Consider the following 26,761-nt stretch of genomic DNA (forward strand, 5'->3'; position numbering starts at 1 on the left):
CAAAAATGCACTAAAAGGAAAAGATAAGACAATGGGATTCTGGAATCATTTAGGGGAAGTGTGAAAAGGGTCACCTTTTGTTTATCTCTTAGGATCCTACCCCAAGAAGTGGTCGCTTGATGGGAAGGAATTGCAAATCCAAATGCAATTCTTCATTTAAAAAAAGATCTGATTCTGGTTATTGTGCTATTGGTGTATCGTTTCAGTGTTGGTTTTAAAGCACTGGACCGGTGTGGGGACTGCTGGTATGCACTGTGGAACTGATGCTGTGTTGAGAATTTGTTTTTGAAACTACGATTTATATAGAGAGGCCATATCCCCTCCCCCCTTTTCTTTCCTCTCCCGTTTCCTTTTTCCTTTCTTCTCCCTCCAACCCGCTTCCCCTCCAAGAATGTAGTGGTTTGCATCAGGCTGGTGCAGAGGGATGTGTCAGACCGTGGGGATGGCCTGTGAACAGACTAGGAGTCCACCTCTCTTTCCTGGCCCCGAACAAAGCACCTCTCTCCTGTAATGTATGGGCCCTGATTGCAATGTTGTCCTTAAGCATCTGTCTGCCTTTTTATTAAAATTCTCAATTTCAAGGTTTAGAAACACAAATGTAAGAATCCCCCTGGGTATAAAAGTCTTGCATGGCAAATCCTCTTTGCCCTTTCAGAAATAATATTTTTGTTTAAAAAAAAAAAGCGCAAGCTCTTTACCTAATGTCTTGAAGCTGTTTTAAGGCAAGGTCTTTGTTTTTGCTTTCCGAAAACTTGGCCTTTGTAACTTAAAATTGAGGAAAGCTCTTCTCTATCACAGTTTTTAAAAAATGGTTCCTCATTTGTGTCTTTTTTAGATGTGTCATTGATAGCTTTAGGGTCTGAGCTGAGGAGGGTGGGGAAGTGAACCACATAAGGTTCCACCTACGATTTGGGGGGTAAAAATTAATCTATGGGATTAGCATTGTAGCGAGAGATGGAGGCCTTGAGGTTTGTGACAGAGAAATGTGAATCAAAACATCTGTTAGGCCTTGGCACACCAGCCTCCAGCGGTTCTGAAGGTGAGTGTGGGCTGTTCTGAGGAAAGCCTGCATTCTGTATCACACCCAGGAGGGCCTGGCCACCCAGTGGTACCAGGCTTCTAAGTATAACTGCCTATAAAGGATGGGGTGAATTCAGGGCATGCAGTGCAGTTCAGCTCCAAATGGATCCTTGCTTATTTCAGGGACTTTTGTTTTTCTTTTGTTTTGTGCCCTCTTCTGGCTTTTTTCTTTGTTAAAGCCTCAGGGTTATTGAAGCACTAGTTTTAAAATCAACGTGTATGTATAATTTAATAAAAATAGAAGGATCTGAAAGAATACACAAGTCCGCCTCAACCCAGTTGTGCTGTGTAGAGCCCAGGTTTAGCTAGAAGTCAGCAGGCTGACATTCGCTGTCTCTTAGCTCAGAGATCATATTTACCTTTGCTGAAGTGAAAGGAACAGCATCGGCGAGTGAGTGTATATGTGGAGTGAGAGAGAGAGAGAGAGAGCGCGCGCGCCAGAGAGAGAGAGAGAGAGCGCGCGAGCGGGAGAGAGGGAGAGAGAGAACCAGTTTGGCTCGGATGGGATCTTTGTAATTTACCAGCCAGCTAAGTAAGCATTAGGGGGCTGGCCTCTGGCTTGGAGAGTGGCTAAGGGGAGGAGTGAGGGAAGGGTTAGCATTGCCTGATTTATTTTTAAATATTTATCCTTTTGGCTGTTGCCAGTTACGCTTTCCAGATGAGACGAGACTAGTTATGGAGAGCTGGAAGGAAAGAATTGCCTTTTCTGAGAGTGGGTTTATTTGTCAACAGTTTTCAGGACGGAGAGCGCCGGGCTGTCACTGTTGGGTAGGCCGTGGGTGTCACGTCAGGCAGCTGCCCTGGGAAGAGCTGGGGCCTTTCAGAGCTGGGGGACAGAATTTGTAACATGTATGTCAGAGAAACTGTTGATTCCATATGGAAGTGCAGAAGTTGCAAATCCCCTCTGAAAAGGTATTGTTTTGATTAGCGATGGAAAGAAGTTTTGGTCGAGGTAACACACCCGCTTTTGGCTTTTGTGTGATCCTTTATATTCCTGATGATCCAGAGGCCACAGATTACCGGCCTGTGGATTACCTGTTAAATTTGTGTCTGTAACAAAGGCAAGCTTGACCAGGCCTCACTGTGTCTGTAGCTGGTGTCCGATTAAGATAAAGGAAAGGGACTCAGGGTCACGCTCAGCTCTACTTGTCAGGACTCTTGAGGTGCAGCAGGCAGATGCAAGTGTCTGCCCCTTGGGACAGGCAGTTTCAGGACAGACCCCCTCAGGGCCTTCTGCCCACAACCTCCACATACTTCCAGGTTGCTTTGAAGCTGGCTCTTTGGGCTTTCTAGCTTTCATTGTATTGAAAATATTTATCTGTTGGCCCACCAGGTTCATGATGTCACCAGATTAGGTTTTCCCCTGTTAATAAAAGTTAAGACAAAGCAGCAAAATTCGATTTTCTGGGAGTATAAACATTTTCGTATTGTCATTAATTTATCTGCTGGGCCGTGGGTTGCTTCCAGGCAGGAATGGGGGCCTAGAGTCTTCATTCTCGTGAAGACGTTTCCAGAGACATCTCTGAGTCGTGTGTGCCACGTTACTTGCCTTATTGCTAGCGTCATCATCTACGTGTATTATTCATAGTTACTTTTTCAATTAAATTATTCATTAGTTTTCTTTAAGGTGTTCTCGACTCATGTGGCTAACATAAATAATAGTGTTTTGAAAACACCACCTGTTCTTGGGCCTTAAGTCAGGCGGTCTGGAAACAGCTCTGCAGTGGCCATACTCTGGTTTACAAAATCATCCTCCACTTTCCTTTTCCTATCTTCACCCCCCCCCACCCCGTCACTCTCTCATGTGTGACAGAATGTGGCTTGTGTTCTCCTTTGTCCCTAATCGGACATGATTCCCTAGAGGCAGTCTTTTCTCCCCGGGCCCTAGCTGGAAAAAAAAATTTTTTTGGAGTCTCTTTTTTGGACTAAAATGTAGAGAGGGATTGTCCTTCCCCAACAGGTAAGATAGTTATGTTAATCTGAACCCGAATTATATTGTGCAAAATGCCTTCTAGTTTTCATCATCCTTTTCTCCTGCATCAGTGTGTGCTTAATGCTAATACGATTCCATACATACAGCTCTTCGCCTCGTGAGCTTATTATATTTCTAACACTTGCACGGTTCATTATTGTGCAGTCAGAAAGGACTCTCAAGGCTCTGGGGCCAGCCTGGGTGGGTGGCTTTCAGAAAGGGTAAAAGCAGGTGCCTTTCTGTGCTGAGAATCGGGAGTAAATTCAGACGGAGCGTGGGATTCTGGCAGGGAGGACAGGGGACTTCCGGTGAGATTTCTGTGGTGCTGTCTTTTCATATCAGAAAGGAGAAGGTGAACCTGGGGAGATACAAAAGTGTCCAGCGATTACTTTGACCACCTGGGGTAGCCGCATTAAATTTGACCCGGGGGGTAGAATCTTCCTACGCAGGGCATGAGCTGTGCGTTATCTGTGGCTTCTTAAGGCATCTTGTTTAAGACCCTAAGGTTAACTGCAGACTGCGACTTTTCTTCCTCTCTTTATGTCTCTTTTTTCCTTTTTTCTCCCAAGAAAAACTCTATCCTTAAACTCTCAGTGGAGAGCAGGGGATGTTTTTATAAGTTTCTGCAGCTGAAAAACAGAAGTGCTTTGTAAAGCAGTTAATAGGATGGGTGTGTGTTTCAAATAAATTCCTGTCCACATTGGCTAATGTCCCCATGCTAGAGTGGCCTGGCTGTGACGTGGCTGGGGCCAAGAGACCGATGGCTTCTGTTCGGAGGCCCCAGGCTCCTTCTTGTGGCCGAGGGCATGTCCCTTTCTTCTCGCCGTTTTCTAGGCCGGCCCCTGACTTTTGATGAGTGAGGGGTCAGCGCCTGGGGAGGACCGTGCTTTGTTCCCGCCGGGCCGGTTCTCCGCGCGGCGCAGGCCGAGCCGCCCGGGGCTCAGGTCCCCGGGCGCGAGGTTCGGCCTGCCCGGAGGCCCGTGCCCGGAGCGCGGCCGAGTGCTTGGGCCTCGCGCGCCCGTGTGTGTCCCCGTGTTCCCGCGGGCGCGGCTGCCGCCGAGCACCCGGCCTGCGCCCGGCACGACTGTAGATGTCAGGCTTTGCCCGGGGAGCGGAGCGGCGGCGGGGCTGTGAGTTTCAAATTAACCTTCCGCTTTGTTGCTGTGTAATGTGGATCCCCGAAGGCCCCCCGCCCCGCCCGCCCCCCTTCCCCGGGCGGTGCGCGCTGCAAACTGCGAGTTGAGCTTCATTTACATAAAGCGATTCCGGGCGGGCGGGCGGCCGAGCCGGCAGCGGGCAGGCCGGCGACCGGGACGCGAGCGCCGCGCCCCGTGGGTGAATCTCCGCCGCGCGCCCGGGGACCCTCCCTCCCGGGGAGGGGCGGCTGCCAGCCCGGGCCGCCACCATGAGCCCCGCTCCCCTGCCCCGGGCCCCCCCGCACCCAGCCAGAGCCACCTCGGAGCCCCGGGGGCAGCGGGAGGTGGGGAAAAGGCCGCCTGGGGTGGGTAAGTTCGGGGCTCGGGTGCCGCTGGAGTTTCCCATTGTCGCGCCTGCCTCGGCCCCCGGACCCGCGAGTGCCTCCTCCCTCCGGAGGTGTGCGGAGCCTTTGTGTGCCAGGTGAGTGCAGCCTCCCTCCCCCGCCCGCCCTCCGGGTCCGCGCAGCCGGCCTGGAGCTGCGGGCAGGTGTTGCGAGTCTTGGCTGAACTTCCCATTCTCTTGGGGCATGTGGGGGAAGGGCAGGCTGGATGCACCTGAACTACTAGGACTCCAATTGGAACCGACCTGGGGCGAGAGCCTCTGAATTCTGCTGGGCACAGAGTACAGACCTTCCTCCTTCCCTCCCTTCCTTCCATCTTTCCTCCCCACCCCACCCCCCCTCCGGCCTTCCTTATTTTGCTTTTGGATTAGTTCCTGCCTTCTGAATATTTTCGGTGCTGGTGTCATTTACAAGTTTGAGTTCCTCCGCCTAAAAATGCACCCTTTTCATCGCGAGAGAAGTCACTGGCCAGTTGGAAACAATGTGAAGAACGGGGTTATTGGGGAGTAATTAAAGGGAGAATCAGAGTTTGGGAGCTGGAAAACACCTTTGGAGATCGACTTGTCCACCCTCAACTTTGAGTCTGTTGGCACTCTGGAAAAACAGAGCAGCGTTCATTTCCGTGGGGAGGGGGGTGGGCAAGAGGGAGAGCTGAGACGTTTGCCCTGTTAAAAGAAGAGGAAGGCCCAAGTTAGGTCAGTAGCAGAAAAAAAAGTAATCATGGAAGGCTAGAGGGAAAAGAACTTTCTGGAAAATGGTCCTTTCTGCTTTGGATATACCTGTGTTATAATGATGGGAAAATGCCTAGAGGGCAAAGATCACAGCCCATGCCTGGTGTAGTCCAAGAGTGCGTTGCCTGGCACAGTGGTGCACGGTATATAAACTGGTTTAAATGCAACTGGCTAGCAGGTGAATCCAAGAGGGTCCTCCCCCCTCCCCCCGCCCTACATTTGTGTCCTTTAACTGGCCTTGAGGACTCTAAAAGCCACTGACAGATAACCTCGGAGAGGACGGTTGGCCCCACTTGGGCACAGGGAGAAGGCCTCTCCCTCAGGCTGGGGCCTGCGTGGTGGAATGCATCACGGCAAAGCGGGGAAAACAACCTTAAGCCTTGAAGGTAGATAGTGAGAAAGTTACAGGTCATCCTATTTCATTCCCATGCTTTGAGATCCTTGGGGAAAGGTCACTAAATAAATAGAGTATAATTTAGAGCTCCTGCTAGCTGAGGAACTTCGTTTCTTTGCCGTCGAGCAGCAGGTGTGTTTGTGGAGTTGGCCCCTGGGGTCCCCTCATTCCTAAATTCAGGAGGTGTCAAACCTTCATGTTCTTTTAATGGCTGTGGTTTCTGGATAGGTTTCAAGGGGAAACCCTAAAAATCACGAGCTCCAGTAGGCTGGGCTGGAGAGGGAAGCCTGAGTGAGCGGGCAGAGACTACATTGGAGAGGAAAACATACACCTTCCAGGGTAACCTGATCGAGAAAAGCCGAGGCCAGGAACACAGGCCTGTTCCTTGTTAGCAGAACAGCCACTAGCGGCATGAGATTCTGATTCCTTCTTGTTACCCAACCCAGAAAGCAATTAGGGAACAGAGGTGGCGGAATGTGAGGGAAGTCAGGAGACTGGGGTTCTAAATAATTTAAGGGTTTCAAGAATAGGGTCATTGGAGAGAGGTACATACCTGGATGTTTGCACACCTGTATTTGTGTTCATTCTCTTTTGTGGAGACCTCGAAGGCCCCCTTTCAGAGGCGTGTGGCTATGAAGGCCAAGAGAAACTTTTCCTCTCCCCTTTCCTTAAATTACAGGACTAAGGAGATTGTCTGCGTTTAGTTTCCAGCATGTTTTCAGAGAGCGTGTAAGTGCCTCTCAGAATGGGCTAGGGTCACACTTTGTTCTTTTATTTAATTACGCAAGTATTATTTAACAACATGGGGCAGATGCAGAAGCAAGCACTTTTACACTTTAAAATCAGTCCTTTTGGAATCACAAGGAATTAAGTGACTTGGAGACCTTCTGTCTTGATGACATGGGTCACCTCCCTTTGCCAACTCTCTTTTGAAATGGCTGCATTTTCTATTGGATAGAGCTGCTATTTTCCAGTTCTCTGGAGAACAGTTTTGATTGACAGGGGACTATTGAGAAACACTTGCTAACTCTTCCAAAATAGAAAAAAATCTGAGCTGCTTCCCCAGCCACCTGAAACTTTAATTTTGGTTTTTCCCTTAAATCTTTTATTTGCACAAATGAATACTCAGGGAGAGTGGAAAGAACCCAAATAAAACAGTATCCTCAGCAGGCCTCTGGCTCTTCCCAACAGGACAATGCCGTGCCTGCCTTCTTGCTGTTTTGGGGTTGGATTTAACTGCTGTATCAGCTCTGTGCCAACTGGACTGCCCAATGGCAAGGCACTAAACGAAGCAAGATTTCGGTTTTCATCATTATGACTTTAACTGATGATTAGTAGACACTCCCAGGACAGCACTGGCTCACCTTGGGTGACCCAAAGGTTGTTAGTTCATTAGAATAAATCCGTGATTGCAGGCTACTAGTAAAATCTTATCTGGGACTGGTGATGATTTAACTTGGTTCCTTCAGTTCTAGTCACAAGTGGTGTCCAGAGAGCATGTCCTTATGTTCACTGTGTGCTGTTGTTCCTTTTGCACGTTGGGGCTTTTTTGTTGTTTTTTGTTTTGCTTCTGAAGTGTTAAGTGTGAGAGGCTAGACATACTCCAGGACCCAAAGCATATCTTTATCTAAGAAATAATTTTTATTGCAGGGTTGCAACAGTCTCATGTTAAGAAGTAAATGTTTAAGTGACTAAGCAACATTTTATAAAAGGGTAGAGACTAGCTCTAAGGGAAAGAAAGTGAACTGTCTTTCCACCCACTCTTTAGAGTAGCTTAGGGTTTGTGTCCTCCTCTTACAGGGGAGGCAGTGGTGATTCTGGCCTGAAGAAACTTGCAAGCTCCGTCTCACATTTCCCTGTGTTACAAAGATAATGCACCTGATGCTAAACGTTAGTAACCTCGAGAAGTACAGTATGTGCTGTGGTTTATACTTGCATTTGTTATTAAGATGGTTGCTTGCTCTTAGCCTGGCCCATTTCTGTAGTGCTTGGGCCTGTTGTAATTAACCAGGATAGGGGCGTTACTGTAAAAATACAACGTGAAGGCAGATTCCATTACAGTGAGCTGCAGAGGGCTCTCGAAATGTTCTGGTATGAGATTTTGGTTGTAAGGGTGGTGGTTAGAAATCACAGCAGAGCTCGGAACTACCATCCTCTGTCTGGGTTCGAAGCTGTGGTCAGGGAAATGGAGACCTAGTTTTAATAGAATCCAGATAAGGGAATTCCTTTGCAGGAGCTAATCTCAATCAAATATTAAAAGGTTCCTGTTCTGTTCAAAGCAGTGTCCTGAGTCCTTAGAGTGCTCCAATTGAGGAACAAACACACAGAAGCTAAGATTGAGTCAGACTGCCCCAAGGGAGAGACCCAGGCAAAAATCTTGGCTCGTTGGCAAGCCACTCTCAAAATCCAGATTAAGGAGGAAAACTACAAAATCAACAACTGTCAGATTTCTTTTCTATATGATTTAAAGTTGGCTGCCAGATTGTTCTCTTTGAACATGTGTGAACTGACAGTCAGATGTTAGAGGATTGTTTTGTTTTGTTTTGTTTTTAGCTAATAAAGTAAATGACTCTTACATGGACAGGAACTGGGGAATTGACAGCAGTATCGTGCTGAAGCTTCAGAAGCAGTGAGACAACCTGAATGCTTTTTTCTGGTTTTCATTCTTTGGGGCAGGGGACAAGATGGTGAGGACAAGGCAGTGAGTGGTCTAGCAGTGACGGGCGTGTTTCTAGAGAATTCTTTGCCTAAGGAAGGTGGCTTGGCTTACTTGTCACTTTTAAAGGTGATTTTTCGTCAGATGTTTCTGCCCTTCTTTCACCCTTAATTCCTGGAATTTCTTGCTTTTGCAAGGGTAAGGGTGTGAATAAAAATAGGGAAAGAGACAGAAAGTTTGCTAAGTGGCGAATTTGACTTCATTTCAGAATAAGACTTCTGTGCTGTTGGTTTTAATCCCGGACAGGGCCTCTTAGCAAAATGCCTGGGCTTAATCTGCCTTTTGGGTGAGCCCTTCTCCCTTCCCACAGGAGGGTCGCCATGCAGTCTTGTCAACACGAGGATTAATGCACGGGAGGTTTTGATGTGTACCCCTCCAGAGAGGCCTTAGCTGGCCTCCTGGGGGTGGGGGGGGGTGTCTTAGGTGATTCAGCTGCTTATTCTTTGAATTTTGGTATTAACACATGTGCCGCCTCCAAGATTTTTCCATCCTCTTCCCTCCGTGAAGTCAGTCTGAGGCTTCCAGGGAAGGGAGGAGTGGGGTATGCAAAACACGTGCTCCCTTCCCACCCGCTGCCCCTTCTGGCTGCTGCAGGTTTGGAACTGAAGCCATCAAACCCCCCTTGCAGGCTGCTCCTCGTGAAGATGGGGAAACCCCCGAGCCCTCTCTCCTATTCTGCTAATCACATAATGGCCTTAAAGGCTTTCTTACATGATTATCTTGTCTTTAATTTTAAGTGGGTCTTTTGGGGCAACAGTTGGGAGTTTGTGGAGTATCTTCTGTCATCTGTAGGCAGACTCTGAACTGGGAAAACTGGCTCCATCGGACGCTGTGAAAAGACGGTGGAATTTTCATCTGCTGCCGATTTCACGCACTGTCCTGAAAGTGATTTCGGCCACAAACCTTTGATCTGAGAGTGAAACTTGCCCCCCCTTGTGTGCTTCTGGAGGCAGGAGTTGGTGACTGCTCAGACCTCCTACTCTTTGTGTGTGTGAGTGAGTGTGTGTGTGTGTGTGGGGGGGGTGAGTTAGCCATAGAGCAGGGCTGAACCACTTGTGGGTCTTTGGTGGTGGGCAGAAAAGCAATGTTGCTGGGTTCTTGGTTGTGCCTGATTTTATCCAGGAATGTGACTGGAGGAGAATTCTGCAGGGAGTCTATTGGTTGAGCTAGATTTTGAATGAGAACTGTTGCCCTTGCACATCTCTGTTGTAGGCTCTGCATTTCCATATGAGAATTCCAGTTCACAGCCAGCTCTCTGTCTTCTTTGAGTCTCCTTAGTGGAGAGGCCAGAGTCAGATGAGCTGAATGAAGACAGGGGGGCTTAATTCGATACTTGAGTTCAGGCCGCATCCGCCCCTCCCCCCAAAGTCTCATGTATCCCTGTTCAGATAGGAAGTCTCGATTCAGTATGTCAAAAGCTCTTTTCAAGAGTTTAAACTCCTGTAAGCCTATAAAAAGTACATATGTATAGCCATCAGCTTACTTGCTTTCCACACTTGCGGTCTCTGAGCGGCCTACTTTGGACCGCTTTTCTCTTCCTGACACGTTTGTCCAGGGAAAATAGGCTAAAGAACACGTGTGTGTCTTTTTTCTCCTCCTCAGCAACTTTCCTGTCTTTTTTTTTCTTTTAAACAGTTTTTCTTAACTGCTCAAGAAACAATGTAAGCCTCTTCCACCATTTCAGGCCCTCTTCCTAAAATGCTCTTTGGCTCAGGGCCTTGGTTCTTAATGTGCATTTGGCTGGTAGGGGGAGTGGTTTTTGCTTTCCCTGTAACATCGCCGTGGTTCCCCGTGCAACATCTGTGTCGTTGCTAAAGCGTCAGGTCAACTTGTGGACGCTTAAAGAAGAGGCCCGTGGATTCAGTGTGTGTTAGAAGGCTGATGTCACTGCAAAAGCAGCTTCTTTCAAACCGCTCTTAAAACGTAGTTGCAGGTAAAGGACGGCAGGGGTGAAAATTCCAAGGGTTCCCCCACTTTTTCAAAGAGGAGGTGAAGCTGGTTTTTCCTGCAACAGGTGTGAAACCAGAGGTAGAGGTATCTTTGGGGAAAGCAGAGAACTTTTACACCTTTTGGGAAAGGACTGTCAGTTTATTTTTCGCTTGCTGGGGAATCTAGTGTTTGTCCAGACATTGGAGATATTGTCTGATGAAGGAAATCCTGGTGCAAACTCCTAAGTGTCTGATTGGAGGAGGTGCGACCTTGCTCATTGGTGAAAGAAATGAGATAATGACAAAATACAGCAGGGTAGGGTTCAGGTCAGGATCAGAGTGCCGCTCATGAGTCAGCCCTTGAAATGGGGGTGCTGGTGTCCACACTCTGTTGTCCTGGGAGAAGCAGAGATGAATCAAATGAGCCTGCTTTTTGGGAATTCTGGTCTCCACTCTGCTCCAGTCTGGGACCCCTCTGCTGGGGTCGTAGGCGTAGGGTCTGGCTCTGTTCCAGCCTGACGGAGTGACTGTGGACCCACCATGCAACCTCTCTGAGCCTTATTACTTCCTTTCTCTGTAAAATGGGCAAAATGGGCACCTCACACCTAAAAGTGGGAATGAAATGAAATAGAAAACAAGTCTTCCCGGTGCATATTCGGTAGCCTCTCTACAAATGTTAGTTCCCATCCGCATGTCCTTTCCTTTCTGTTTCTTTTGTTCCCGCCGACGGCCCTGGCTCCCTTGTTTCCCAGCACCCTGGAAGAAAGAAACTAAAAGGTCCAGTGTTTCTTCTGTTCTTCCCTTAGGGGCTGGGAATACAGCCAACTCTTTTTGACATCCTGCAACTGCGATCAGGAGTGAAAGGGTCTGAAATTGACACAGTGTCCCCATCCTCCCCAGCCCTCCCCTCACATGTCCCCCCCCTTAGCCCCCCCCCCCGCCCCCCAAGCTAGCAGGCGGCCTTCGAAGTGAGCAGCCCACTCAATGACCCACCTAGAGAGGCCTTCCCGGGCTGGCTTGTATATGCTAATAGGCCTGACTTGTCCTGGCTTGTTTGTCGTGATTTGTGGAGGCATTTATATGCAAATACTATCAACTTGCTGAGTTAATTATCATTTCCCCTCCCCCCCCCCCGACCTTCCTGCACAGCCTCCCAGCCTGGCTCCGCGAAAGGGGCTGTTCGCATTCATCCCGGAGCTCTTCCTGTCTTGGCCTCCTCCGTCCGCTGCCCTGTCCCCTTCCTGTCCCTGCAGGCCCGCTCACAGCTCCCTCACTGCTCTGCCGCCTGGCGCAGGAACCTCTGTGGTCTGGGCTGGGGAACTGGACATGCCAGTGGCTTGCCCAATTCGGAGCGTCCGCGAGAGGCGTCACCCTGCGTGCAGTGCGGGGTCAGGCTCACATTGCACGGAGCTTTTAAACCCCATTTTCTACCGAGTAGCCTGAAACACAGCTGCCCAGACCCTTCAGCCCTTGAAACTCAGTCCTCAGTCTGGTGAGAAAGTGAATATAGTTTTAACATTTTTATCATTACTTTCATTTTCCCACATCGTGAATACCACTGAGACCTGTTCCCAATCCTGAGCCCTGCGGAGAAGCCATTTGGCAAAGGGATGCCCCCCTCCAGCACCCCGCCCCTGGAAATCTGAGTATTTAAAGGTGTGGTTTCGTGGACCTCATCTAGTCCTTGCCCGGTTGTGTGTGGGCACGGTTGATACTTGGGTTTGATAATTTTTTGTTGGGGGGTGTCCCTCAGTTCTTCAGGTCAGATGCCAGCAGTGCCCCCCTGCCCCCCAACTCCCAATCACAAATGTCTCCCGGAATTGCCACTGTCTCCTGGGGAGGCAGAATTGCCCCCCCCACCCCCACCCCCAGTTGAGAACCACTGGGATAGACATTGCATTTGCTTCTCTTGGATAAAAAGAGGGCAGATTCCTCCCACCTCCACAAGTTAGACATACTTGTCAGGCATCCTCTGAGATAGTGATTTGACATAGCTGATATCAATATGTTGCCATTTGCTTAATTTTATGGTCTTTTTAGCATCTAACAATTAAGACTCTTTCCTTTTAGGGCATGGTCATGGGCTGGTGTTTGAGGTTGTAACATTTTCATCCCCTGGGGGACCAGCCCATAGAAATAGAACCCATATGTAATTGTACACTTTCCAGGCATCACGTTACTAAAAAGTAAAAAGATACAGGCGGAATGAAGTTTAAAATGTCTTTTTTTGCACAATCCACAGTATCCCCACAACATTCTCAGCTCAGCAGTTGGGACTCACCGTTTCCAGAGCTCAGGAGCAGTGTATGGGCAGTGGCTGCCATGTTGGACAGCTCAGCCCTATCTAGGACCATTCTGGTGGCTGCCACCATATTGGACAGCTCAACAATATCTAGGATGATTCATGCCCTTTCCAGCTGTGGGATCAAACCATTTTCTACAGTTCCTGAGTCTGGGAGAAAGTTTTTTTCTTTCCTTAAAAAAAAAAGGCTTTGTGTTTATTCTCTGCAGCGTAGGGCCTTGGCTGCCCAGATGCAGCTGTGTGGAGTGGAGGCCGAGGGAGCGGGGCCTCTAATCTCTAGGGAAGCTCCCCCGGCCTCCGTGGGGGAGCACCCTGGGCCGGGCCTGGGAGGAGGATAAATAATTCCGAGGGCTCAGTGTACTCTCTCACACCGCACAAACTAATGGTTCGGGTTAATTTTGTGTACAAGGTCCCTTTTGTTGGAGAAGGGGGTGAAAGTCCGCAGCTGTGACCGGAAACAGGGGAAGGGCCTACTGGGATGACCTTGTTTCGGAAAGTCTAAATGGAACACTAATGGCAGAGATCTAAGACGGGTGATGTATGTGTGTGTTTGACTGGGCCTAAAGATAAGGTGAAGAGTATTTTAAAAGTTACTTTTAGTGCAACCTCCCAGATAACCATAGGTGGGAGGCCAGTTACAATTTATGGCGAGCTGGTAGTCAGGCCTGTGCCTTGGCCTCGTTTTATCTTTTGAGTCCAGGCTCTGTAGCTTAACTGGTGGTGCTCTGTTTGTTTATTTTGTCTTTTTTTGGACGGGGGAGGGCAGCGGGGGCTGGTCAGGTTTTGCAGTGAAGCTTAGTGGCATTTTTTAATGCACAGAGAGCCGTTCATATTTCTGCTCCTGGGTGCGTTGGGACGTGTCACTCCTTGTTGTCCCTAAATAATAACGTCCCCTGGGCGTTGCACTGTAGAGTTTCCAGTAGCCCGGAGTGCAGGCCCACCCCTTGCACGGTGACACAAGCCTGCCCAAGATGTGACCAGGGCAGGAGGTGTGGAGTCCTTAATATAGCCCCGAGCCCCAGGTTTCTTTCATCTCTGAGGTCAGTCAGCCTTTTCCTGTTGCCTCTAGAGTTACTGGGCCGGCCAGCACACCCCGGCACGCTTTGCTAGTGAACAGGGCGGCTTTGGGTGGCGAGTTCCTGGCCGTTTCTGGACAGCAGGTGCTCCAGGGGTATCTTCCGACACCCGATGGGATCCCTGCACTGAGCCATTCCCTCAGCGCTCCCTTTCTTAGAACTTAAAGAGATCCCAAAGTTTACGAAGTCCCCACAACTGGATGCTCTCCTTTCTACCCCAGTATCCCAAGGAAGGACCTTGAAACTGCTCCCAAGCTTTGTTCTTGGAAAATGTATGATCTTGAGCTCGCGGGCACTGTGCTCCCCACGATGCGTTTTATGATCGGGTTGCAGTATTTGCAGCAAAATCTTGCTTATTTATTATTTGCACTTTGACTAGGTACAGATTTCTTTGGGGGGGGGTTCTTTCCTGAGGGGCGACAAGGATAAAATAGGAAGTTCTTCCGAGTTTTGGACCTATCTACAAAAATAACCTCTTGATTGGTAGATTGGAGTAGGTTTGTGGATAACTTTTTTTTTTCTGAGGGTGGGTGATGCGGTCTAAGGTTCCTTCAGACTTTTCATGTTACCAGTCCCGTAAGCCACTGCCATCTGCTCTAAAATTTTTATTTTTTCATTTTAAATCCTTAAAGACAAAGGGACCTGGAAGCTCAGACCTGTCCTGCCACATTCCTGAGTAATTTGGTTTTGATTAACCCAAGGAGAAAAGTTGGTTTCTCCTAGCGACCGAGGGGATCAAAGCACCAGGAGGGGCAGTTCTAATACACGCCGTCCCCCCCTTCTCACTCCCCCTCCCTGGGTGTTTCAACCTTCCCCCTCTTTAGAAAGCTTGAGCAGCAGTTATTTCCACTTTCTGACTCTCAGAGAAGTGGAAGTGTGTCACAGAGCTTTGGATGGACAGACTGGGGAGAAATAGCCCCCCCCATTCCTTTCTTCCTAAACTCCTTTTCCCCCCACAAAGCTGCAAAGCACATTCCTGTGCTAATCCTGCTGCTGGAGGAATGCAAATGGCTGTAATTGTGTGCCCCAGGATGGGCCTTCCGCATCTGTGCAGCTTTTCTTCTTTGAGGAGGTGGCTAAAAAGTTCATTTACATGGAAAATGAGACTGGCCTGTGATCCCGTGTGGTAGGATGGGCACCGTCTCATAGGAGAGGGGCCATGTCTGTGTCCTCTGCCCCTTGCTCCCCTTCCCTTCCCATTTTATAGTGTGTGTATGTGAGGCCGAGGTTGCGGCTGGGTACCAGCCTCCTGCTGGGCATATTTTATGGGAAGGGCAGTTACAAGAGAGAACTCTGCTCTCCATAGTGAGAAATCCAGCTGGAGGAGGAGACAAGCCTTGTATTAAACCACAATAAACAACTTTGTATTATTTTTCAAATCAGATGATTGGTCTTAGACGTTAACTGATAACATTTTGAAAGAGGGTGTGTCACTCCACTGGCCTTGTCCAGCTTCTGATGCACGTCTGACCTTCTACCTCCCCCTCCCCCCGAGCCATTGCCAAATTGCAAGTGTAAGTGATTTGGATACTAAGATTTTTCAGCACAATTACAGTTAGACTCACTTGGGAGTCTGTACGTTGTAGCTTTAGTGGGGTGATGTTCAAAATCGACAGGAAAATTCTGTCTCGGTCCTATTCAAGAACACTTCACTCCTGGCTGAGTTTGAAGTTGAAAGACAGACTGAGTTTCTAGAATAGCACCATCCAATAGAAATACAGTACAGGAGTTCCATATATAATTTAAAATTTTCTAGTATACACATTAAAAATATTAAAAAGAAACCGGTGACATTAATTTTATTTATATTTTCTGTAGCCCACTATATCTGAAATCATTTTAACATGTAATCAATATAAAGAAAACTATGAATGAGACATTTCGCATCCTTAAAAAAAATCCCACATGTATTTTATACTTAAAACATATCTCATTTCGGACTAGCCCCCTTTCCTCGACTCAGTATTCCTGAGGGGCTAGTGGCTGCCTATCGACACGGCAGGGCTGGCATTTCAGGATGCTGCCCTGAGCTCTTCTGAGGCATTCGATGGATGGAACTGAGTCACCCACCATCTCTTGTGACCAGCTGCTTCCATTTACTGGGGTTCAGGGGTACAGGCTGCATCGACACAGTTTCTTCTGTAAAAATCGCCCAAGTCTGCTGACATCCTTATGGGATTGTTAGGAGGCAAAAAATGTGATGCTGCTGTGCAAGTGTTTTTTAAACTCTTTCTTGACACGCAGGTGGGAGGAGGAAGTATCCACCTGGCTTTGAAGGCCATTCCAAAGAAAGAACAGCATAGTGGCAGCAAGTGGCCCCAACCCCGTGGGAGAGGGCAGGACAGCCTTCATTTGTGTGACTTCTGGTGGGTTTCTTACAACAGTCTTATTGCTTTACGCGTCACCCCTTGCTTTTTTGTGCCCTCAGAGTGGCATGGCTGCAGGGAGCTTCTGGAAACCATCCGTCCCACCCTGTCCGTGGTGGCTTACTAGTCTGGTGGGACGGGGACCTTGGACGTGTGGGTAATCAGTGCACTGTCCTCTCTGACATCACACAGGCTTCCTGGTTGGTTGACCTGGGCCGATGTGGTGTGTTGCTTGGAGAGGCCTGTCTTTTGGAGGCTCCCGTGCTGCCTAGGCGCTGGTGTTGCTGGTCCCCAATCCCAACAAAAGACCCCTTCTCTTCTTCCCTTACTGTTTATTCGAATTTCTGATTTTTCACATTATCTTCATGCCACACAGTGGAGCCCTCTTTCACTCTCCAGGGCCAGTGGTATTCTCTAGTTGGAGGTGGAGAAAGAGGGAGGCAAAGGGTGATAAGGAAAAATCAGAAACCGCCTTGCACGTGAGGATAAGGGAAGGGATATGACAGAGGCAAGAAGTCCCACCCTAGACTTTTTTTTTTTAAGGCTGTTCATACGTTTCTCTTGTTCGCTCCTGAAGGGACTTCTCAAAGTTGGAGGACTTGAGTCCTACTGACATTACAGCCCTGATGAGTAAAACAGCAAGGATGGCTTTCCCCTGGCTTCTGCTGGCAGAGAGAGCAGCTGTAAACCTGTCGCACAGAGGATGCGCCTTCTTGCTGAGCGGCGGCTAAGTGCTGGGGTTTTCTCACTATTGATCTCAGCGTTCCTTAGTCGATGCGTGTGATAAGAACAATCTTCCTTCACCATCGCGGTGCCCAGGGCACACAGCCAGCCTCGGCCAATCCGAGGCCCTCCTCCGGGAGGGCAGTGGGAGGTGTGCCCCTGGTAAGCTGAGAGGCGGGTGTGGGTTTGGGGTTTTAGGGAAGGAGGTGTCTAATTCCCTCAACGGGCCGGCCTCCTGTGCAGGCAGGAAGAAACCTGTGAAAGTGTGAGGTTGTGTGGCCCCGGCGCCGGCCTCTGCTGGAGCTGGAGGAGTGCAGTGGTCTGACCCTGGGTGAAAAGTTCAAATCTGCATTTAAAAGGAGTGCCAGGTCCGCCCCACCCTTCTTTACCCCCAGTCAAGTTGAAACTGTACGTGTTTTAGAGGATATGGTCAGTCCTCGCGCCAGGACATCGGTCAGCTCCTGGTTCACTTCTGCCACAGCCCCATGATGCGGGAAGCTGTGTGTGTGTGTGGGAGGGTCTCTTCTAAGATGTCGTTCTTGGGTAACAATGATTGTTGAGGGACACTACCCCCGACTGGGCGCCTGGGGGAGTCGGAAGTTTGTACCTTGGTCTGACGCTGGGTGTTTAACCCCTTTCCCCATGTGCTCGTGGCAAGGCCTTTCCTTTTCTGACCTCCTCCCTCCAGGGCCACTGTGGGTGGTGTGGAGGCGCTGGCAGGCCTCGGGGAGGGGAGAGGCAAGGTGACGTCTGGTGGCCACGGTCCCCTCTCCAAGGAGGGGCTGCTCCCTGTCTTGGCCTTGTGGTTTAAAATGCTCTGCTGGGCCCGACTGGGGCAAGTCGGCCAGCCCCCTTCTCCTCTGTGCCCATTGGCAGTCCTGAGCAAGGGAAGCCCTGTACTTTTCTGGAAGCTTCTATGGCCTCAGTGGGTGGAATCAAAGTGGGGCCGCACGGGGTCAAGGAGGGCGCGGGCCTGGGGGTGGGGAGGAACAGGGGTGGTGGGGTGGGAAGGGGAGCCTGGCCTCCACCGGTCTTCAGTCCAGGAGAAGTGACAGAAATGCCGTGGCAGCCTTCTTCCCTCCCCCTCCCCCATCCTGCTCCCCCGCACAGAGGGGGGTCTGGTCACAGCCGCCCGGAAACCCCTGCACTCGGGCCCTGATCTGTTTACTCGAGCATTAGGTGAATGTAAACAGTTCAACCTCTCTGATTTTATATCCCTAAAGGGTCTGAGTGTGAATACAAATGGGTATTAGGCCCCTGCGGTTTCAATGACTGTCCCCACCCACTCCCTTGCTAACTAGCAGGTCTTTAACCTGCCCAGAGGAAGATAAGGTCCTCTGCAAAACCCAGGGCTCCGGGCGCCTCCTTTTTCTTGTCTTTTTGGTTTTGAATGCTGAGATTGAAAGAGTGGTTTTGGGAGGCCTCCATCTGTAAGACTGAATGTTGAAGAGAGCAGAGAGAAGGGCTTCTGTTAAGGGGAAGTCTAGTTATTTTGATCTCTTATTTGGGGAGGAAGAGAAGTTTTCCGTGTTCCCGCTACTTTGTCAAAAGCACTTGTGAATGTTGACTCTTTGGTTAAAGTAATACTTTCGCACCAATCAGGTGGTATCGTATATCTTTGTGTCATTCTTTCTGAATCTGTTTTCTTATTTAAAGCATAGTTGGGAACTTAGGCTTTTGGAAACTCCTCCCTGTAAGAATGGTGGTCTCTAGGGAAGGATCTTTTGGGTCGGTTTAACACATCTTATTTTCTCCCCTACTGGGGTGGCACACATACATTTTTGTTTTCTTCAGGAGATCATGGGAACTCAAAGTCTTGAGGGTCATGCCAGGTCACTTTACCCACAAGGTTCTAGAATATACATTCTGTTAGGGAGCTGGCATTCCTTCTGAAATCCCAGCACCTTCACTCCCCCACTCCTGACTTCTCCCACTCTACTCCCCCTGCCCCACCCCGTTCCTATAAGGGGCTCCCTTCTTTGCAACCAGAGGACCGTCGTGACCCACAGAGGAAGGAGCAGAACGTCCCCCCAACCCCCACCTCGTACGTTTGCGTTCTGGTTCATGCGTTCAAGGCCCGGGCAGTTCTGTTCCTGCGGTGGCGCTGAGTCCAGTCACGCCATCACAGGGGCATTTTAATTAGCAGTGCCTTAGTCATTAGTGAGTTATTGTTTTTGTCTGGAAACACTTAAGTACTGTTTACTTGATGTCTCAACGAAATGCAAAACAGCAATTAAGCAGAAATTTGTTGTATGAGGCAGGAGCCAAAATGGATTGTCAAAAGCAGGTCGTGGTTCCTCCAAACCAAGTAAAATCGCTCTTCCCTTTGGCATCCTGGTGAGTGGAATGCTCCAAGCCCTGTCTTCAAGACCTGCCGCCTGGAGCTATCTGATAGAAACACTCCGGAACTCGTGTCTTCCTGTGTCCTCCCTTCATTGGTGTGGGTAGTTAGGTTTGGTGAAGTGTTAACGGTTACCTTTTTCTTCCCTGGCATTTTTGTCCATTACCTGGGATATTTCAAAACCCTTTCCAATGAAGATTATTATTCGTGAAAACTTGCATATCCTTGTGTGGCGGTTGATGGAACTTGAGTCTGTTTTCTCTATGCTTCTTGAGACCAAGTGCCACTGTTAGTCTGATAGATACTTCGCGACCCCTTGAGAGGGTTGGGATGCTGGGATAGATATCCCTTTTACGTAAGCAAATCTTTTTTATAGATTGGTGAAAAAGAAGCTAAAATGAAGAATTCTGGCTAAGGCGGAGCCGGATAGGCACTAGAATGAAAAGAAAACAGGTGCGTGTGAGTTGCCTGCAACCTGGGCAAGAATCATTGACCCCAAAGGGAGGAGTAGCTCCTTGCGGAGACAAACAAATAGACAAATGGCCTCTGCTTTGGTAGGATTCCCGCCCCCCAGAATCCAAGGTTCATGGAAAATGGAATCATGTGAGAAGGCTGAGGGGCCATCTCGGGGGTCACGTTAACTCTACATCACATCATCCTGGCTTCCATTCCAGGAGACAGGTTGATGTAGAAACTCTTGGTACCAAGTTCGTCATTGGGGACCCCAGTTTCTAACTGCTCGGGCTCTTGTCACTCCCTGTCTCTCTCTCTCTCTTTTTTTTCTTCTTTTCCCTTCAAACAATATCTTCTGACTTCCAGATTTCTGATAAATTGATAAGAGGCATTGCGTGAGTCAATAGAGCTGTAGACACTTTGCCAATATAACCCCGGCTCTATTGATCTGCCAGTAAATTAAAGTCTTACTTAGAGGCTGCCGATATTTCTAATCTCCTGCCTCACCAATTACATCCTCCCAGCTACCTGGAAAGGGGACTTGAGCCTTTGAACCTTTATTTGTTGTTGCGAGCAGGCCGCTGTCCTTCCACGGGCCTGGGGGCGCGTGCCTGCTTATCAGGTGGGAGAAGGGGGACCATGGAGGAAGGTGAGCCAACTTAACTCCTTGCCTGGGATGGGTTTTCATGCTACAAGGTTCATTAGTAAAAATTTCTGGAAAACAAATTCCATCGTCGTGGTCACGAACATTTTATCGCAAGTCTGCAGGTCACTCTCACCCTTGACTTTGCCCCAAGTTTGGAGGTAGAGAAACTTGACAGTAGCTGGTATTGGGGGTCTCCCTGGCATGTTTCCTGGCTCTCTGTCACTTGAAAAAAATGCCGACAGCTTTCCTCTTGGCACTGAGAGAGAGGGAGAGTTAGGATCAAAAGCTGGATTATTAGTGTTTGTCACTTTTAAAAGATACCCAAGAGTTTGGAAGAGAACAGAGGAGGGGTGCCCAAAACAGAAATGGCTGGAGGCCCACGTATGTTCTTGCTGCTTTTTTGGGTTTTGTTCTGTAGCCGTTTTGCGTTCTCATTGGAGCAGAGGCCCAGGGGAGAGAGAATTCCCTTCTTTGTCCATTGTCACTCTTACCCGTGGTGTCCCCTCTGCCACTCCCCTCTCTGCCTTCTCATTCACTCGTTTGAAGTCAGGTAACAATAACAACTGCTTCAAGCAGTCACCCTGGAACAGTGGGGCTCGTCGAGTTCCCTCCTGGGGTGCCCACTTTCCACGATGGATGGCGGTGGGAGCAGATCATTTGTCTGATAAGCTCTTTCAAGTCCTGTTTATGTGGTTGACTTCGGGAAGAAATCTCCAGGTAAATGCTGTGTTCTCTCTAATACTCCGGAGCAAAAAATCAATGGGAGGGATAATTCCTCCTCAGCACACACTTCTCATGTGTTTCTTCCCCGAGCGGCGCTCAAAAATTTTTTAATGATAAATCCAGTCCTGGAGTCCTATTTCTTCCCCAGCATTCTTCAGGAGGACGCATTAGGAGGTGCCTGGATCCCCTTTAGGAGAAGGAACAGCTCAGACCCCAGGGCCTGGGGGTCTTCCCTCTGCTTACCTCTCACATGGGAGAGCTGAGCTAGGGTCAGGTGGTGTGGGAAGCTTAGTCCATCCGCTGGCTGACTTAGGGATGGATGGAAAGTGCACCTGGGGGTCCTGGGGACCCAGGAACTGGGTGTGAGGCGTTAATGGCCTCCCCTTCTGCCAGAGGGTGACTGGACTGGTGGCCCGCTGTGGGGGCGGCAAAGGATCCTGCTTCATGGCTGGTTAGGTCTCCGCGCCCTGGCCTGGAGACAGCCTCTCCACGCGTTCACTTGGCTCCCTTGGGCTGAGTGAGTGAAGAAGATGTTAGACAAGGAGAAACCCCAGGAGGTTGGGATTGACTTTCCCCTTTGTTTGGATTGCATTGTATTGTAGGAGGTGTTTAAATCTTGTTCACACCTGTCGAGGCTGAGGCCTGGCTTTGAGAGCGGTTTGGAACAAGACTTCTGTTGTTGTTGCCGAAAAGGTTTCTAGCTCAGGATAGAGGAACTTTATTGTAGCAACTTGTTAATGTTCAATTAGGCAAATTCTGGGTGCCCCAGGTCAGTGGAAGGGCGTGCTGGCTCTCCCTGGCTGCCCATGGCCCCTGTTGGCAGGGATGGGGCGGGAGACGCAAAGTCTTGTCCACGGGCTCCTCCGGGGGCAACAGGCGGGGCCTTGGCCGAGGCGTCTGAGGTTGGTGGCGGGGACGGGAGCAGGTTGATGCCAGCCCTTCAGCGTAACAGTCTTCTCCTGTCTCTTGGCACTTGCTGGCTCTCCCACCCTTGGGTGTGGCACGAGCTGTGCATCACGCCCAATCCAGCTGTGGGTCGGGAGGAGGGAGGGAGGACCCCAAACCTCATGTGTGGCGGCTCCGGCATCATGCTGTCCCGGGCCGTGGAACGCTGTTATCTTTCAGAACCTGAGCCTGCCTGGCCACATCTGGGTATGTCCTCTGGCTTTGGTCCTGGCGTGATTCCTCTTGAATGACTGTCCCATACCTCGATGGACAGTGTTTTCCAGCTCCTGGTAGACTGAGGTCTTGACTGTGGAAAGGGAAAAACAGGAGCTCGTTTCTCTTACGGGAGGTTTTCTTAGAGGTGCTTCCGTTCTGCCTCGTGAACATGGTGGGCTGGTAGTTGTCTTTTCACAGTGGAGGAAGAGGAGCTGGAGTTTGAAGGGATTGGAGTTGTGCTTCTAAAAAAGGCAAAAAGGAGACGCCCAGAGGGTCCCTGCTCCATCCTGTCCTCCCCTGGCCCCCTGTCAAGGTGCACCTGGGACCTGGCAGCTGGGAAGGAGGTGGGAGGCGGGCGTGCCTTCCCCACCATGGTAGGGAGTCTTTTGTGCTGGCGAGGCCAGGCTGTAAAGTATTGGCCCCCGTGGCAGCCTCTTGCCACGCTGTTGAGCAATGAGGAGTGCGGGGCAGCCGGCAGTGTATTAAACACTAGTTGAGCACAGGAGGGGCAGTATATCACAGGAGAGAGATAAGCAAAGTTCTCTGATAGTGGATCAATAAAGGTTAGTGACATCATATCTCAAAGTGAGGGAACCTGCTTTCTGCACAGCCATTTATCAGATCACAGCCTGGAAGGGCCTTAACCCCTTTCTGGCCACATTTCTTCTTACTGAACACAGAGAGACGGAAACTCCTTCTGGGAGCTGGGGGGGTCCACTCACCCCGACACTGTATTTAACGACACTGTTAAATACACGTGTGCTGGTTTTGGACATAAGTGCCTTTTGCAGTTAGCATATTATTCCTGCACTGGCTTGGGCGTGCCCTGTGCGTTTATGGAAAGTTTCTTAACTTTGAAATTTGTGCACAAATTCCCATAAAAAGGCAGTGCTTCTACGGAAGTCTTAAGACTCGGCCAGCGTGTTACGGGTGCGCAGCTGTATTGATGTTGGACCCTTGGGGGCTGGAGTTTGTGTTTGGTGGCGGATGGTCAAGCAGTTTCAGTGGACGAGACTATTACAGTTGTAATGAGCCTGAGAATGATTTGTCCTTTTTGCCTGTGGTGTTCTTGATATTTACAAGTCTCCCAGTGGGCTGGGATCGGCAAACTATAAGCCTGCAGGCCAGATCTGACCCAACGCCTGTTTTTATATGGTCTTCGAGCTAAGAATGGTTTTTACCTTTTTAAATGGTGGGGGGAGTCCAAAAAAGAATGTTATCTCACGACACATGAAATTATGCAAAAATTGTACTTGTGTCCATAAATAACATTTGGAAAACAACCAAGCTTGTTCGTTGACGTGTTGTCTGTGGTGCCTTTCATGCTGCAGTGACAGAGCTGAGCAGTTGCAGCAGAGACTGAACGGCCCACAAAGCCGAAAATATTTACCTAGTTCTTTATGGAAAAAAGTTTGCCAATCTCCAGTCTAGCCTCTGATATCAAATCCACTGCTAACTAGCTGTGTGACCTTAGGTAAGTCACTTAACTTCTCTGTTTCATTGGTCTCTGTAATAAAATCTTGTCTCTTGCGTACTCCAGGATGTTCTGAAAGTCAAATGAAAAGTGGTGAGAGGTGCATTTGAAAAATAGCTTGTGTTTGCACGGTATTTATTATTAAATTAGCAGACCCTTCAGCGTGTATATCTATCTAAGACTGCTAGGATGTGGGGACTTGCCTTGTGGAAACGTAGCACCTGGCGTGGTAGTTAGAGCTTGTCTCATCCCTGCATTGTGTTGGGTGAAGTTTGAGTTTCTTTGTCTCTCTGAAAACTTGAAGACATGCATCTTCCCAGAGTGAACATCTTTCGCTTTGCAAGGGAACATCAGTTTTCCTCAGCGACTGCTGAGATTTTTATCCTTAAAGAGTTGGATCACTTTTCTTTCCTTCTCACCGGTGATTTATAGATGGAGAGAGCAGGCCTTTTCATGTAGGTCTCTGGCTGTTTATCTTTTAGGTTAGGCCCTGACAATATGCTGGCTGGGTTGTTCTCATTGGCCAGGGCGTTCGGGGGCGAGATGCCAGTTCCAGGGCCCAGGGCTGGTTGGGGGACGGGGGAGGCCGGAGGTTCCAGCCCAAGGCTAATGGGCTGATGTCCAAGTGGAAAGTGTATTTTCATTGAGGAAGTGTAGGTATTAGTGGAGCCTGGATTACTGTGTGATTGTGCTGTCAATACTGCCGTATTGAGTCTGTGAGAGCCCGCACAATACGGGGAAACACTTAGCTCACTACTGCTGCTTATTGAGAAGCCAATAGCAATTTACTTGCTGACACTTGACATCAAATCCATTCCCAGAGGTGGAGCTCCCGCAAACGACAATGGAGCTCGGCTTATTCCCGGGGCCCTCCCACCTTGGGGGCCGGCGGGGGAGCGATGCGGGGGATGCTCCTGTTTAACTTTCAGAGCTGACGAGACGTTTTCTTCTCTTCCAAATGGCTCTTGTCCGCGTCTTCTTTCAACAAGTGCTTAGTGGTCCCCTCTTCATTCCTCCCTGGGGTGTGAGTTTTCTGCATGTGGGAACTGCCTCCCCCTCTTCTTCACAAAAAAGTTGGTTCCTTAAAATGGGTACATGAGGAAATCATATGAGGGAGAGGGCCGAGCAGTGTCTTTAGGAGTTGGGCGGGCATCTGGGGGAAGGCCAGGAGGGTGCCACGTTGGGGCGTAGAGAGACCCCGTGGTACCCGGGGCAGGGGGCTGGGCCTCCCTGTGCCCACGGGCTTGGTGGGGGGGCTGGGGAGAGGGGCGTGTGACCCCAGAGCTGCTGGGATCCTTCTGTAACTAGTCATGTGGAGTGTGTCTGCAAAGCGTACCGCTGCTTGATTTAGTGTTTTTACATGGCCAAGTCATTTAGATGCCGTCACACCCCCAGATTCTTCTCCCAATAATCAGCTTGCAAATCAGGGCAACTGGATTCTGGGAGGCCTTTGGGGGTGGCCAGCCCACGGCTCCCACTGGCTGTTCTGGCCTCCCTGAACGCCGGTGCCACTGAGTTTTGTCTCCCTGTCCCCATGCCTCGGGGTCCAGCCCAGAGAATTCTGTGTGTCTTACGTGGATCTCTCTGCAGCCGCTTCTTGCTGGTTGGGTGAAGGGAGAATGAGGCTTGTGTTGTGATGGTTGGAGAATCTCAAACCCTATCACTTGTCACCGTGGAGGGTGCTGTTGCCTGTGGGTGGGGGAGGGAAAGCAGGGGGAGGAGGCCCAGGCCTGTGGGATAGCGTGAGGCTCTGTGGAGACCGGCCAGTAACTCCCTGGAGTCTGCTGCCTTCACGTGGAAGGTCCCGCCCGTGGGAGGCTGTCCTGCCTCACTCCTTCCTTGTCCCTCCCTTCTCCTACCTTCTTCCCCTGCTCAGCCAGCCTCCTCCTTCCTCTGCCAAAGACTCAGTTATTCCATTCACCTCAAGCAGAGCAGAGCAGCGTGGAAGTGAGATTAGGGGCCTCTTTACCTTTTCTCCAGTGACCTTGATCAGACCCATCATCTGACGCCGATCAAGGCAGCCTGTGCCTCTGCTCTTGGTGATGCCCCATGCCGCGGACGATGCTATTTAATTATGGTAATGATTTGTTATAGGATAACTTGGAGAAGATGATGGCACTTAAAGGAGGTCATTCTACCCCGTTTACAGAAAGCTGGTGTCGTTCCCCGCACCCCCCAACCTTGGGCCTGTCCAGAAATGGATGTGTCACTCAGAGCTCTTCTGCTTTCTGTCACCGCCTAGCATAGATGAATTCACATTGCCTTGGACCGACACGATGGTGTGTGTTGTCAGAGCGACCTCCTCCTGGTTGCTCCAGGCTCTGGGATCAGCGTAGGTGGGGGCAAAGCAACACGAAGTGCGTGCGCCTGGTGGTTTTGAGGTTGTGGACCTGAGCTGTGATTCCACCAAACTTCAGATGCTCACTTTAACCCTCGCCTAAGCCCTGCTTTCTTTAACACAGAGGGACCGTCTTGAAGGATGCCTTAGGGGTCCTTCTCGGTCCAGATTATCATGGGAGGGAGTCCGGAAGGTGCCTGGACCTGGCAGGGGCGGCAGGAAGCGTTCTCATCAGCCCGGTGACGTTGCCCCAATTCCTGGGGGAGGTTGATCTCCAGCTGCCTGTTCCTCGGCTGGTGGTCTGGGTGGATTGAAAGGCAGGGGAAGGTCCACGCAGGTGGCCATCCCGGTTCCTGACCAGTGTGAAGGTGGGGAGGCCTTGGCCTTGTCCAGGATGGGTTTAAGGCTTAGGATCACGTAGGTGCAGGCTCACACGCCTTGTGGAATTAAGGGTGGGACTTCGTGCATTCATTTTCATCTGCCGGAGACTCTCCCAAGTCTGCAGCTATTACTCTGACACCTGCAGTGAGGACCTGTGTTTTAGTAACATCTGGGGAGTTGTCCTGGTGTGTGCTTATCTCATTTCCACTTGAGTTTCTGGGACGTGGCCCTTTTCTTCAGCCTCATTCCCACAGGCCGAGTCCGGGCCTCATCCCTTTGTGGCTGAACTCCTGCAGGCTCTGAGGAATCTCCCGTCCACCCATCCTCTGCCTCCAGGCAGCCTCTATCTGGAGATTTCAAAGTCGTGGCCTGCAGGCAAAACCTGGCCTAGAGATGAGTTTTGTTCAGCACCTATGGTA

General features: G+C 49.9%; 1 protein-coding gene across 1 annotated transcript in view; it reads left to right on the top strand.

The window, feature by feature from the left end:
- Positions 1-4,597: 4,597 nt before the first annotated feature.
- ZFHX3 (zinc finger homeobox 3) overlaps positions 4,598-26,761 on the top strand; it is a 243,190-nt gene continuing 221,026 nt past the window's right edge. The window contains exon 1 of the mRNA XM_082676097.1: positions 4,598-4,669. The gene's annotated coding sequence lies outside the window, so the exon portion shown is untranslated. The remainder of the gene's footprint in view (positions 4,670-26,761) is intronic.

This window comes from Grampus griseus, assembly GCF_964374135.1.
Source record: "Grampus griseus genome assembly, chromosome: 19".
NCBI lineage: Eukaryota > Metazoa > Chordata > Mammalia > Artiodactyla > Delphinidae > Grampus > Grampus griseus.